The following is a 16,700-nucleotide window of genomic DNA, read 5'->3' as shown; positions in this document are numbered from 1 at the left end:
TTGCAGCAAGGACTTAAAATTTAGAGGAGGGGAATATGTGTGTATGTGTGTGTATGTGCATATGTATATATATATATATATGTATATATATATATATATACATATATATATATATATGATAGGGGATTTATCTTCAATTTGTCAGTATAGTAAGCCTGCAGCAATAGAATTTTGGGATTAGAATGAAGAAGAAAAGTAGCAAAGATAGTACTGGTGAGAAAGACCAAAAAGAAGAGAGCAGAGAGGAATTCTTTGGAATTATGTGCGCCACTTCAGAAAGAATACTGATATATTCACGCCTCCATGATGAGATCCCAGCTACTCTTCTTTAAATTCTGCATGAGACAAATTTAGCTTAGCTCCTGAGTAATAATTCACTATCATTATGACTTGTGGTGTCTATTTCCATGATAAATTACATTTCCTTCTCATTAAATGCTATTAAATATTGCACTTAAAAACAGAATCCCAAAATACATAAGGCAAAACTGACGTAACTGAAAAGGGAAACGATTCAATGATAATAGTAATGATCCCAATACCCCACTTTCAATAATAAATAGAACAATTAGAAAATCAACAGAGAAGTAGCTGTGAACAACACGAAAACAAAAAACAACAAAAAACAACTAGATCTAAAGACCTCTATAGAATGCTCCATTCAACAAGAGCAGAATACACATTGTTCTCAAGTTCATATGGAACCCTTTCAGATAGATCACATATTAGGCCATAAACAAGTCTCAATACATTTCACATGATTAAAATTATACAAAGTATGTTCTCTTAACACAAGAAAATAAAACTAGAAATCAAAATGGAGGAAAATTTGGAAAATTAAAAATATATGGAAATTAAGCAACACACTCCTAAGTGGTAAGTGGGTTGAAGGAGAAATCAGAAGGAAATTTTGAAAATATTGTGAGATGAATGAAAATAAAACCACAATATATTAAAATTTATGGGATGCAGCTAAATAAGTGCTTTGAGGGAAATTTATAGCTCTAAATACCTATATTAAAAAAGAGGAAAAATCTCAAACCAATAACTAATAACTAATCTTCCAATTTAAGAAGACAGAGAAAAAAGAGAAAAATAAATTGAAAGCAAGCAAAAAGAAAGAAAACAAATATTAGAGTGGATATGAATAACAAAAGAATAAGAAAATAAAATAAAACTCAAAGTTGGTTCTTAGAAGATAATTACAAAAATCAATGAACTTTTATCTAAACTGATGAGAACAAGGGAGGACTCAAATTACTAAAATTGGGAATAAAAGAGAGAGCATTACCACTGAAGGATGATAAGAAGGAATTATAAGGGAATATTATGAACAGCTATATACCAACAATTAGATGACGTAGGTGAAATGTAACATTCCTAGGGATATAAGCTACCAATACTGACTCAAGAAAAAAAAATTGCATAAACTTATAACAAGTAAGAATGAATTAGTAATTTTAAAACTTCCCACAGAGAAAAGCCCAGAATCAGATGACTTCACTTGTGAATTCTATCAAACATTTAAAAAAGAATTGACGACAACCCTTCACAAACTTTTCCACAAACAGAAGAGGAAGAAAAATATCCTAATTCAGCCTGTAAATTTAGTATTAGCTGATGCCAAAACCAGACAAAGGCACCTCAAGAAAAGTCCAGTGCAATTTTCCTTACGGATATAGATGCAAAAATCACTAGCAACATACTAGCAAACCAAAGCCAGCAGCACATAAAAAAACCGCATACATATGACTAAGTGGGATTTATTTCAGGAATGTGTAGAAAAATGTATTCAACATATACATACCAATCAATATGGTACACCATATTAACGGAATAAAGGACAAAAACTACATAACTCCTTCAATAAATGTAGAAAGATCATCTGGAAATATTAAATACCCTTTCATAATTAAAACAAACAAACAAACCAGAATCAACAAACTAGTAATCGAGAACTTTTTCAACCTGATAAAGCTTATCTCTAAAACACCAATAGATAAATCATATTGGTGAAAAGACATGAAAGACATAAAGCTTTCCCTATATCAGGAACAAAATAAACATGTCTAATTTCACTACTTCACTCAACATTGTACTACTGGAGGTTTGGGCCACAGGCAAAACAAAAACAAAAACAAAAGGCATCGAAACTGGAAAGGAAAAAGTAAAACTATCTCCATGTGCAGATGACATGATCCTGTGTGTATAAAATCTTAAGGAATCCACCAAAAAAGGTATGTGTGTGATGTGGGGGGAACCTATTAAAACTAATAAAAGAGTTTAGCAAGGTTGCAGGATACAAATCAATATAAAAATATCAAGTATATTTTTATACATTAGCAATGAACCATCCAAAAATAAAATTAATAGAATAATTTCATTTACAATAGCATCAAAAAGAATAAAATACACACAAAAAAACTTAACAAGTGCAAGATTTGTACACTGAAACTACAAAACATTATTGAAAGAAATTAAAGGAGACATTAAAAGGAAAAGACATCTTATGTTCATCAATTGGAAGATTTAATATAGTTAGGATGGCAATATTACCCAAATGTATCTAATTCAACACAATCCCTACCACAATTTCCACTGTTTTTTTTTTTGCATAAATTGACAAGATGATCCTTAATTTCATCTAGAAATTCAAGTGATCCAGAACAGACACAATCATCTGGAAAAAGAACAAAGTTGGAAGACTCATACTTTCCAATTTCAAAACTGACTGCAAAACAATAGTAATCAACACAGTGTGGTACTTGAGTTAGGACAGAAACACATATTAATGGAGTAGAATTGAGAGCCCAAAAATAAACCGATATACTCATAGCCAGTTGATTTTTGACAAGGGTGCCAAGATCATTTAAATGAGGAAAGAATAATCTTTTCAACAAATGGTGCTGGCACAGCTGTTTATCCACATGTGTAAGAGTAAAGTTGGACCTCTTACTCAGACTATACATAACAATTAATTCAAATTGTATCACTGACCTAAATGCAAGATCTAAAACTAAACTAAAACTATAAGACCCTTTAAAGAAAACTTAGGAGTGACTCTTCATGACCCTGGCTAAGACAAAGCTCTCTTATAATACAACAACTAAACTACAAGTGACAAAAGAAAACGCAGATAAATTGAATTTCATTAAAATGAAAAATTTTGTGCATCAAAAGACACTATCAAGAAACTGAAAGAACAACTCACAGAATGGGAAAAAAATTTGCAAATAATATTCTAATAAGGGCTTGGTATCCAGAATGTATAAAGAGCTATTACAACTCAACAATAAAAAGACAAAATTTTTTAAATGGGTGAAGGATATGAATAGACATTTTTCCAAAGAAGATATAAAAATCTCTAGTAAGCACACAAAAGATGCTTAACATTGATTAGGAAAATGCAAATTAAAACCAAAATGGTCTGTCACTTCACACTAGTGTGGCTAAAATGAAAAGATGGTCAATTACAAATATTGGCGAATATGTGGAGAACATGGAGCCCTCATACATTGCTGGTGGGAATGTAAACTGATGAAGGCACTTTGGAATGCAGTTTGGTAGTTCTTCAAAATGAAATTAAACAGACAGTTACCATAGGACACAGTTTTTCCACTCTCAGATATATACTTAATAGAATTAAAAACATTTTTTACAAGGTGATGAAACTTTTCTGGAATTAGATAACAGTGATTGTGACACTATACTAAAACCCATTAAATTGTTACTTTAAAAATGTGAATCTTATGGTATGAATATTATATCATCATATGTGATTTATATCTAAACTAAAAATTTTCAAACAAAAAAGGAAAAAATGTAACACAATAGAATATTACTTAGTCATTGAAAAGTACACTTATGAAGCCAATAACAAATGCTCGACACATGTTTAGGTGTGACCTCAAGAGAAAAAGACTAAATATAAAACTGTATGTTCACTTTGACTAAAATTATCTATATTGTGTATGCATATGAAAAAGGCAGGGAAAGCTAATGAAAATTTGAGTCTTCCTGACTTTTCACAGCAGAGGTTTAAATCCCAAGTTTAGAGATGCAAGAAATAAGGCAAAGAAATTAAATGCCGTATCTCAAGAGAGAAAGGGCAGACATAAAACTAGAATGTTGATCTTTTTATGATTCAGCCTCTATGAATACTTAAGATAGTAGGTTAATTAGGTCAATACTTCTTGAAAAAAAGAAAAGCAAGTTTTTTGCCTCCTCCACCTATCACAAATCTTACATGGTCCAAGTGAGTCTAAGGAATACCCAGCTCGCGCCACATGTATTCCACAAAACTGCTTTTTAACTTGCTGAATGCAACAAGACCATTGACCACTTCCCTAGGTGTCACAGCAATGTCAAATTGCTCTAAAAGTTTCTGAACTCTTACTCTCAATTTTTGTACTTATCTCATTGTGTTCTGATAACAGAGAATTTATGAAGAAGTAACAGGTCCCTAAAACACATTTTGAGTTGTACTGGTTAAGTTAATTAAAAATAAAGAAAGGTAGAAAGGGAGGTAATGGAGGTAGACAGTGAAGGAGGGAGGGAGGAAGGAAGGGAACATATAAGAAGAAAATGGTCTAGAATATGGTGGGTTTCAAAAAAGTGCATATTTTTTTAAAAATTTATTTATTTATTTATTTTTGTCTGTGTTGTGTCTTCGTTGCTGTGCACAGGCTTCTCTCTAGTTGTGGTGAGCAGGGACTACTCTTTGTTGCTGTGCATGGGCTTCTCTCATTGCAGTGGCTTCTCTTGTTGCGGAGCATGGGCCCTAGGCACGCGGGCTTCAGTAGTTGTGGTTCATGGGCTCTAGAGCGCAGGCTCGGTAGTTGTGGCGCACGGAATTTGTTGCTCTGTGGCATGTGGGATCTTCCCGGACCAGGGATCGAACCCGTGTCCCCTGCATTGGCAGGCGGATTCTTAACCACTGCGCCAACAGGGAAGCCCAAAAAAGTGCATCTTTAATAGAAACTGAAACAGTCAATTAAAATTAACAACAGTTTAATGAAGTAACAACACAATTGTTTTGTTTATCAAGCACTCTAGGAGCCCAGGATCACTATTTAAATAGATGTATTTTCAGAGCTACCAATAGAACCACTCTGAGTAGTCAAAATACATAAATAATTACAGCAATTACACTTTTTTTTTTTTGGCTGCATTGGGTCTTCGTTGCTGCCCGTGGGCTTTCTCTAGTTGCGGCGAGCGGGGGCTGCTCTTCATTGAGGTGCACGGGCTTCTCATTGCAGTGGCTTCTCTTGTTGTGGAGCACAGGCTCTAGGCACGTGGGCTTCAGTAGTTGCAGCACATTGGCTCAGTAGTTGTGGCTCGCAGGCTCTAGAGCACAGGCTCAGTAGTTGTGGCGCATGGGCTTAGTTGCTCCACGGCATGTGGGATCCTCCCAGACCAGGGATCGAACCCATGTTCCCTGCATTGGCAGGTGGATTCTTAACCACTGAGCCATAGCAATTACACTTTTAAATGTCACTTTTAATTGAACTTGAAAGTTTTCTGCCCATAGACTTACAATATGCTTTCAACAAAACTTCGGGGTTTTATTAGGGCAAAGAACTACGAAATATGTTTTAGAAAGTAGTTATCTTTTCAGGAAAGAGAAATCAATAAGCAGATGAATGTCCTACTATCCTGTGACAATATTATTATGGTTACAGAGGAGGTTGTGCTGTTTTACAGGGGGGAGTAAAATGAGTACTATCCATATGGCATGTGTTTATATATTCCCTTCTAATATTCCCTGCTAAGCTTTTTCTAACCTGTATACTGATGGAGGGCTATTTTTTCTGTATTGCTAGAAAAGGATGTCCTTACTTGCATGTGAGGTATTTAAGTTTAAGGTCAATTATTTGCTCTTTCACTTTAATTAAGAGGACATGGCCTCATAGTTTAATTTACAACAGCTAGTTAAACTCCTAGAAAATACTTCAGAGTGTCTAAATAGCAATTAGTCATTGGGAAAAAAAAAAAAAAAGAGGCAGCAAAGTTCAAATAACTATCAGATTAGCACACATATCACACATATTATTTTATTAGCTCATTAGTAAAGTGCTTGGGTAAAGAAATGATGGTGTTTTCTAAACTGTATAAAGACTCTAGGAAAAATATAAGAATTAGATTAAATGCATATTATATTGACAAGTAAACTAAAAGGAAAATGATCCTCTGGGCAGCTTTATGTTGGTTTTAGGGAAAAAAGATGCTTTTTGTTTTTTAAAATATAGATATGATTATAGCATTTGTGTCCATATTTCAATTTGTCCCATATCAATGTTTTGATAGTTTAAGTGGCTTGTGATTCAAAGGAGAAAAGGAGAGGCATTATAAAGAGTAGTTGGCTGGCATCTCTCATGAACTAGACATTGGGTTAAGTACATTGATTTGCATAAAATTTTTTAAAATTTCTTAAAAATTATGTAACTATAGTTTTTATGATAGAATAACATGCATCAAAACTTCAAGGTGATAAGATAACAAACACGGGAAACACCTGCCCAGATAATGTTTGCAGTCTTTTCCAGATCCAACATTCATTAATCTTAACCCTAAAATTTTCTTTGGTTTTAAATGGGATAATACTCTCTAAAACGCATTTCATAGTGTACGTATATGTGCTATTCTGTAGTACTGGCCAAAATATCCATATAAAGATACATGAAAATATCAAAGATGAATGAATGAGTTAGTGTGACCTTCTTGATCTCATTTATCAAAAGCTTTTCTTCAAAATTTAAGTAGTAGAGACATATTTAACTACAGAATTCTCTTTTTGGAAGTATATCCAAGTGCTTTTGTGGAGGGGGTGGGTTATACCTCAAGGTGCATAAATCATGGAATTCTTTTTCTTGATACTGAAACCTTTTATTGATTTAAGGTCTTGCTTTAGGGGGAAATGTCACAGTGTCAAGATAATTGCGGGTGTTATGTGAAAAGTACTTATTTACTTTGCTCTTTGGGAAACAATGCTGTGTTGCTATGACAACTGCTCATGACTATTTCTTCTCGAATATATATGTGCACACACATACACACACATAACCTTTCACATGCATTTTCATATACATGCAACATATTCCAAGAATATTTGTATTCCTAGGCACAAATTACTCACAGAAATAACTAGACAACAGGAAAATCAGGGAAAAATAATTGTTTTCCTTTATACTAAATATGAATTGAATCAATAAGGACCCAAGACAAATTATCTTAATGTAGGTATTAGCCATTCAAATGAAAGGTTTTAGAAACAAAGGGTTGAACTAGGCAACCTAATGATCTTAATACTCATATTGACATTGGATTCCTACCTCCAAAATAGGGTGTTAAACCTTATATTAAAAAAAAAAAAAGATTAGATTTAGAATCACAGAACAATTTAAGTATCTTCAAAAGTCATCTTTTTGTATTTTTCATTTGATTTGTGATACACTGTGATTCAAACACATACCTCTTGTATAATCCTCATTTTTTCTGTATCCTCAAACTACCTGTAGTCTTACCAATTCATAATTTATTTACTGATTTGCTTTTATATGAAAATAGATTGATAGGAAAAGGAAATTTTATATTACTCAAGTAAATGAAAGACCCAATATTACTTGTCATAAAGTAACTGCAAAAGGAAATGCATAAATTCATCTATGTATGATCAAACATCACCTTTTGTAGAATTACTGAATTTTTCATATACTAGAAAAGACTTCAATCAATTCCATAGCACCCTCAAAAAGTGTCTACTTGATCATAACATTACCTCTACAGACATGGAACTCATCTCATCCAAGGAAAATTATTCTTCAAATAAAATATTCTACTCAATATAAAGTAGAATATGGTTCACACCTCAAATTAGAAGTCATAGTAGCTCTCTTCAAAGTCTTCACCTGTGTAAATACCTCTTTCAATGAGAATTTTTCTAAGTTCTCTATTTGTGTGTGCATCTTTTTAAAAGTTTCTTCTAAGGCCATGCTAACTTCTAAGATTAAAGAAACTGTGAAAAAATACTCTTTTTCCTCAAAGTGTTTATGTCCTGGTGGGGATAAAGGCAAAATATGTTTTCATGAGTATAAGTAGAATATGCAGTAGGTGCAAAAGAAAATAGTCCTACAGTCTGCTGATATAATTTCCTGAATCATATAGTGGAGACAGAATTTGTTTTGAGATGAGGAATAAAATTTTGCCAAGTGAACAAGTGGTAGAAAATTCTTCCAGACAGAGAAACAGTATATACGAAGGTGCAGAGGTGGAAGAGTCTGTGCAAAGTGGCTGGAGCACCAGGTACGAGTCTAGGAAGATGGAGAAACCTTGTAGGTGGTGAGGCTCACCAAGAAGGTAGAAAGAAAGACAGCAAAAACGTTAGGCAATATATTCAGATTTCAGACAATGAGGACCACTGTCCAGAGACAGTCATAAAGCTGTTGGGAAATAAATTGGGAAATAGAACACGAAATACTCTTTAACTTTCATTTCACTCAGCTTTTCCCCAGAATTTTTTGAGCATGTGGCCATTTTCTTATGACAATCCTGCCAGCTAATGGTCTGGGAAACATTCTTTGAAAAATGTTAGCCCCCATACAATAAATGGTACCTTAAGTAAACAGCAATTTGGCATGCAAAATATGACAAAATGCTACTTAAATATTCATCCTCCTGCCTTATGTTTACTTTAATACATTTTAGTTAGAAAAGGTAAACATTTCCCATTACAGCAGTAATTCTCAGAGCCTTTACCATCTGACCATATATGAGTAATTGCTTCATATACTATCCTCCACTTGAAATTCACAAACCAACTGGACCACCATATTATGTTGTTACTTCTTTACTAGCTTGTATTTGTTGTTAAAGTTTAGGATCTTGTGGCACTAGTATTCTATGGTGTATATTTGGGGAATTAAAATTGCAAATACAGAGACCCTACTATATACCAGACTCTATGATAATCCCCTTTCATGTCACAGTTTATTTATTCCTTCTAACACTCTGAGTTATATGCTATTATTATCCCTGTTTTCTAGTTGAAGAACCTAAGAGGTTAATTCATCTACACAATGTCAATCAGGTAGACTGGGGCCAGAGAGATATGACTGAGTAGCACATATTTTTAACTATGATTTTTTACCATCTCTTGTGTGTTTATCCTGATAGATGCTGAAAAGTTGCTCAATAAATGCTAATTCACCGAATAACTGATATACTCTATCATGGTCATTTTTTGTTCATTTTTAGTCTCATAAGAATGTTGATTGGCTCAGACTTCTACCTGATACTTTATTGAGGCCTGAGCATTATCACAAAATCATTTAGAAGCTGTAGTTACAAAGAAATCTTTGTTAAATGGGTTTCTCACTTGACAAGAAATGAATTTGGATACAGTACACAGTTTTTATGATTTTCTTCACTCTTTTGCTTTATATAAAGTCAATTTCACATTTACAAAGTATGCCAGATAATAATTTCTAAAATGAATATCACATATGTGGGCTTGTTAAAACCACTTGTCCTTCAGTTTTCTACTTCCTCCCAAAGAAAACCATAACCTGCAGGAATGACTGCCTTTTGAGTTATATGACTGTGAAATTCCACAATAATCCTGTTATTCTTATCCCACAAGATATTTCTATGCAGTACACTGTATCTGTATATTATTCTTACAATGCAAAATCCTATTAAAGTCAATGGTGCATGTATCCATTTCATTTCAATGTGACTTTGTATAATAAAAAAAATATATAGTGAGAATACATAATGAGTTGCCTGCCAAAGTTGTTCAAAGTACAATTAAATAACTGAGGAAGTGAGAAATTACTTTAGTACAAAGTATGTATCCACAAATAGATTACTGTTAATTTAGGGTATGCCCCAAATTATACACAATTGCCAAAGACTTCCTTAGTGCACAAAGCATCAAAATACCTACACAGCTGATTAATAATTTTCCCCTTCTTGGAACAAAAATGTCAGAACAAACTATCCATTTTTCTTTTAGTTTCTTGGCAATTACTCTGTACACCTAAGTGACGAAAGTATGGAATATGTGTCATGAACTATATTTCGTTTTTTAATAAAATAGATTCTCCCTTCTGAACTTCACCCAATGTACCTCTTTTGTTTGGTCATTTGTATCCTTTATTACATCATGTATAATAAACCAGTAATAGTAAGTAGTGTTTCCCTGAGTTCTGTGAGTCATTCTATCAAATTATTGAATCCAAGAAGAGGGTCATAGGAACCCCTGATTTATAGCCAATTGGTCAGAAGTGACAACCTGGGACTTGAGATAGACATGTGAAGTCAGGGGCAGTCTTGGGACCAAGGCCTTAACCTGTGGGGTCTGCACTAACTCCAGGTAGTTAATGTCATAATGAATTAAATTGTAGGTCATCCTATTGGTGGCTGCCAAGAATTGGAGAATTACTTGGTGTGGAAAAACCCACATATTTGGTGTCAAAAGTGAAATGTGAGTATAGAAGAAACAATTTTCTTTTTTTTTCTCCCTATATTCTAGCCCAAGCTGTTTCTTCATCCCACAAAAATATTAGTAGTCTTTTAAAATGCAGATTACATACCAATGCTTACATGAAACCTTCAGTCATCTCCCACTAGGCTATAGTATTTCCTCACTTTAAACAAAGATAAACAAATCAGTATAATAAAAAAATTAGATAAAATATGTAGATCTGAAAATAAATCATATCCATTAATCCCCTTCTTCTTGTAACTTACAATCTAGCTGAAATATTATGTGTAGGAAATGAGTAAGGTAGGCTGTATGCATACGGTAGATCAAGATGTCTTCTCCACCTTTTACCCATTCATACATTCACAGAGTAAGTACCCCATAACTGTTAAGATTTACAGGTTTTATCCAGAATAGTCAAATACTCTTTAGAAAGAGAACAAAGTTGCTCACAACTTACTGCAAAGCTAGTGTAATCAAGATAGCATAGTGCTGGAATAAAGATATACAGATCAATGGAATAGAATTGAGAGTCTGGAAATAAACCTTTAAATTTATGGTCAATTGATTTTCAACAATAATTCCAAGACAAGCTTTTGAGGAGAGAATAGTCTTTTCAACAAATAGTGCTGAGACAACTAGCTATCCACCTGCAAAAGAATGAAGTACTCGTACCATACATAAAAAGTAATTCAAAATGAATCATGGACATAAAATATAAAAGCTAAAACTATAAAATTCTTAAAAGAAAACATAATGAGAGAATATTGGGGATCTTAGGTAAAGCCTTCTTATATATGATGAAAAACTACAAGTGACAAAAAAAAAACATGGACTTCATCATAATTAAAAACTTTTGTGCTTCAAAAGACACCATGAAGAAAGTGAAAATACAGATATCATTAGTCATTAGGAAAATGCAAATCAAACCCACAAGATACCACTTCACACCCACTAAGATGGCTATAACCAAAATGATGGAAATTAATAAGTGTTGTCAAGAATGTGGAGGAATTGGAACCATCAAACATTGCTGGCGAAATTGTAAAATGGTGCAGCTACTCCAGAAAAGTGTTCGACAGTTCCTTAAATAAGCTACGCATAGAACTCTTCCATGACCCAGCAATTCTACTTTGAGGTATACACCCAAAAGATATGAAAATGAGTGCTCAAATAAAAACTTACACAGGAATGTTTACAGCAGCACTATTCACAATAGCCAAAAAGGTGTAAACAACCTAAGTGTCTATAAACTGATGAATGGATAAATAAAAACTAGTATATCCATACAATGGAATATTATTCAGCCAAGAAAAGACATGAAGAACTGATACACACTTTCAACACTGAAAATTATGCTAATTAAGAGAAGCCAATCAAAAAAATCACCTATTGTGTGAAATATCAAGAATGGGTAAACCTATAAAGACAAAAAGTAGCTTAGTTGTTTTCAAGGGCTGAGGGGTGGAGAAGGTTTTATGGGAAATGTGAAATACAACAAGTTAGACAAACTTTATAGTTGGAGATAATAGTTCCCACAAGAATGCCCTTACTTCAGACACCAGCTGAAAATTTAGAGATTCTCAGGACCATCCTCACTTCAGACCAGTTGGCTACAAATCTGGAGTTCCCCAGCATCACCCTCAGGTTTGATGATTTGTTAAAATGAATCACAGAACTCTGGACACACTATACTTGTGATTATATTTGTATTATAATGAAGGGATACAAATTAGCATCAGCCAAAAGAAAAGATGCATACGGTGAGGTCTGGGATTGGTCCAAACATGAAGCTTTCTATCATCCTCTCTTCTGATTCCTGGACAGCATTATCTCCTCCAGGCTATGGTTTATCATAAGACTTGAAGAGTATTCCCAACCAGGAAAACTCACCCAAGCCTTTGGTGTCCGAATTTTATACTAAGGCTTGACCACATACTGCCTGCAAGGCTGACCTTTCTTCTCCAGATCATCCTGAAGGTTCAGGATAATACCTTTAGCCTTTAGTTCTCCTGGAGGTTGGAACTGATATGGCATATCCTAAATCCACCATCATAAAATCACATCGATAGACTTGTCTAGTGCTCAAAGTGCCCATGCAAACAAAGATACTCCTAACAGGTAGGACATTATGGGCAACTACAGATCACGTCCCAGTAGCTTAGGGAAAAAGCAAGACTTCTTTTTGGGTAAGGATAATTCTTCAGTGTATAGGAAATGACTGCTCATGGGTATGAGAGTTTCTCTTTAGGTTGCTAGTAATGTTCTTAAATTGATTTTAGTGATGGTTGCACAGCTCTGTGAATACACTAAAACCATGAAATTTTACCCACCACTGGTGAACTGTATGTTATGAGAATTATATCTCAATGAAGCTGTTAAAAAAGATTAAGAAATTTTGTTTGGAGTCGTCTTCCCTAATTTGCTGACAGTGCTGCATTTTTAAAGTTTTATTAAGAATGTTTGCCTTTTAAGTATTTAGGTTTTAAAGATGATCAGCAACAATCTGTAAATGTTTTCCTTTTGACTCTTCCAAACTCAAAATATAGCTCCATTTCCATACACAGAAAAAAATAATTGCCAACTTATTTTCCTTATGTCCTCCTTTATCTAAGGACAGAGCAAGTGTTTTTCATAGGGCCTTAAAAAAACAACAACAGGAACTTCCCTGGTGGCACAGCGGTTAAGAATCCACCTGCCAATGCAGGGGACACGGGTTCGAGCCCTGGTCTGGGAAGATCCCACATGCTGCGGAGCAACTAAGCCCGTGCCCCACAGCTACAGAGCCTGCACTCTAGAGCCTGCGAGGCAAAACTACTGAGCCCAGGTGCCACAAATACTGAAGCCTGCATGCCTAGATCCCATGCTCTGCAACAGAGAAAAGCCACTGCAATGAGAAGCCTGCGCACCGCAACGAAGAGCAGCCCCCACAATGCAACTAGAGAAAGCCCGCGCACAGCAATGAAGACCCAACACAGCCAAAAATAAATAAATAAATTAATTAATTAAAAAAAAAAAAAATAAAAACACTTGCTTATTCCCTACATTAAGAAACTCTTTCTGGGGGACCGTCAAGATGGCAGAGGAGTAAGACGTGGAGATCACCTTCCTACCCACAAATACATCAAAACTACATCTACACGTGGAACAACTCCTACAGAATACCTACTGAATGCTAGCAGAAGACCTCAGACTTCCCAAAAGGCAAGAAAATCCCCACATACCTGGGTAGGGCAAAAGGAAGAAAGAAAAAAACAGACAAAAGAATAGGGACAGGACCTGCACCTCTAGGAGGGAGCTGTGAAAGAGGTAAAGTTTCCACACACTAGGAAGCCCCTTCACTGGTGGAGACAGGGGTGGGCAGTGGGGAGGCTTAGGAGCCACGGAGGAGAGTGCAGCAACAGGGGTGCAGAGGGCAAAGCGGAGAGATTCCCGCACAGAGGATGGGTGCCGACCAGCACTCACCTGCCTGAGAGGCTTGTCTGCTCGCCCACAGGGGCAGGTGGGGGTTGGGAGCTGAGGCTCCGGCTTTGGACGTCAGACCCCAGGGAGAGGACTGGGGTTGGTTGCGTGAACACAGCCTGAAGGGGGCTAGTGCCCCACAGCTAGCCAGGAGGGAGTGAGGGAAAAAAGTCTGGAACTGCCTAAGAGGCAAGAGACCATTGTTTCGGGGTGCATGAGGAGAGGGGATCCAGAGCACCTCCTAAATAACCTCCAGAGACGGGCACAAGCTGTGGCTGTCAGCGCGGACCCCAGAGACAGGCATGAGATGCTAAGGCTGCTATTGCGGCCACCAAGAAGCCTGTGTGCGAGCACAGGTCACTATCCACATCTCCACTCCCTGGAGCCTGTACAACCCACCACTGCCAGGGTCCCATGATCCAGGGACAACTTCCCCAGGAAAACACGTTGCGCATCTCAGGCTGTCGCAATGTCACACTGGCCTGTGCTGCCACAGACTCGCCCTGCATTTGTACCCCTCCCTCCACCTAGCCTGAGGGAGCCATAGCCCCCTGATAAGCTGCTACTTTAACCTGTCCTGTCTGGGTGGGGAACAGATGCCCTCAGGCGACCTACACGCAGGGGCGGGGCCAAATCCAATGCTAAACCCCTGGAGCTGTGAGAACAAAGAAGAGAAAGGGAAATCTCTCCCAGCAGCCTCAGGAGCAGGGGATTAAATCTCCACAATCAACTTGATATACCCCCCATCAGTGGACTACCTGAATAGACAATGAATCATCCCAAAATTGAGGCGGAGGACTTTGGGAGCAACTGTAAACTTGGGGCTTGCTTTCTGCATCTAATTTGTTTCTGGTTTTATATTTATGTTAGTTTACTATTTATAGCTTGTTATCATTGGTACATTTGTTTATTCATTTGGTTGCTCTCTTACTTTTATATATATATATATTTTTTTTTTTTTCTTTTCCTTTTTCTCCTTTTGTGAGTGTGAATGTGTATGCTTCTTTGTGTGATTCTGTCTGTATAGCTTTGCTTTTACCATTTGTCCTAGTGTTCTGTCTGTCCATTTTTGGTTTTTTTTGTATAGTTTTTACTACTTGTTATCATTGGTGGATTTGTTTTTTGGTTTGGTTGCTCTCGTTTCTTTTTTTTTTATAACTTTTTTTTATTTTTTATTTTAATAACTTTATTTTATTTATTTTTTCTTTCTTTCTTTTTCTCCCTTTTCTTCTGAGCTGTGTGTCTGACAGGGTCTTGGTGCAATGGCCTGGTGCCAGACCTGAGCCTCTGAGGTGGGAGAGCTGAGTTCAGGACATTGGTCCACCAGAGACCTCCTGGCTCCATGTAATATCAAATGGTGAAAGCTCTCCCAGATATCTTAATCTCAACACCAAGACCCAGCTCCACTCAAAGACCAGCAAGCTCCAGTGCTGGACACCACATGCCAAACAACTAGCAAGACAGGAACACAACCCCACCCATTAGCAGAGAGGCTGCTTAAAATCATAATAAGTTCACAGACACCCCAAAACACAGCACCAGACTCGGTCCTGCCTACCAGAAAGACAAGATCCAGCCTCATCCACCGGAACACAGGCACCAGTCCCCTCCACCAGGAAGCCTACACAACCCACTGAAACAACCTTACCCACTGGGGTCAGACACCAAAAACGACAGGAACTACGAACCTGCAGCCTGAGAAAAGGAGACCCCAAATGCAGTAAATTAAGCAAAATAAGAAGATAGAGAAATATGCAGCAGATGAAGAAGCAAGGTAAAAACCCACCAGACCAAACAAATGAAGAGGAAATAGGCAGTCTACCTGAAAAAGAATTCAGAGTACTGATAGTAAAGATGATCCAAAATCTTGGAAATAGAATGGATAAAATACAAGAAATGTTGAACAAGGACCGAGAAGAACTAAAGAGCAAACAAACAATGATGAACAACACAATAAATGAAATTAAAAATTCTCTAGAAGGAATCAATAGCAGAATAACTGAGGCAGAAGAATGGATAAGTGACCTGAAAGATAAAATAGTGGAAATAACTACCACAGAGCAGAATAAAGAAAAAGGAATGAAAAGAATTGAGGACAGCTGAAAAGATCTCTGGGACAACGTTAAACACACCAACATTCAAATTATAGGGGTCCCAGAAGTAGAAGAGAAAGAGAAAGGGACTGAGAAAATATTTCAAGAGATTATAGTTGAAAACTTCCCTAAAATGGGAGAGGAAAGATTCAATCAAGTCCAGGAAGACCAGAGAGTCCCATACAGGATAAATCCAAGGAGAAACATGCCAAGACACATTAATCAAACTATCAAAAATTAAATACAAAAATACAAAGAAATATTAAAAGCAGCAAGGGAAAAGCAACAAATAACATACAATGGAATCCCCATAAGGTTAACAGCTGATCTTTCAACAGAAACTGTGCAAGCCAGAAGGGAGTGGCAGGACATATCTAAATGATGAAAGGGAAAAACCTACAACGAAGATTACTCTACGCAGCAAGAATCTCATTCAGATTCAAGAGAGAAATTAAAACCTTTACAGACAAGCAAAGGCTAAGAGAATTCATCACCACCAAACCAGCTTTAAAACAAATGCTAAAGGAACTTCTCTAGGCAGGAAACACAAGAGAAGGAAAAGACCTAGAATAACAAACCCAAAACAATTAAGAAGATGGTAATAGGAACATACATATCGATAACTACCTTAAGTGTAAATGGATTAAATGCTCCAACCAAAA

Source organism: Balaenoptera ricei, chromosome 19 (assembly GCF_028023285.1).
Source record: "Balaenoptera ricei isolate mBalRic1 chromosome 19, mBalRic1.hap2, whole genome shotgun sequence".
NCBI lineage: Eukaryota > Metazoa > Chordata > Mammalia > Artiodactyla > Balaenopteridae > Balaenoptera > Balaenoptera ricei.
The sequence above is the reverse complement of the archived record's forward strand: the minus strand, read 5'-3'. Positions refer to the sequence as shown.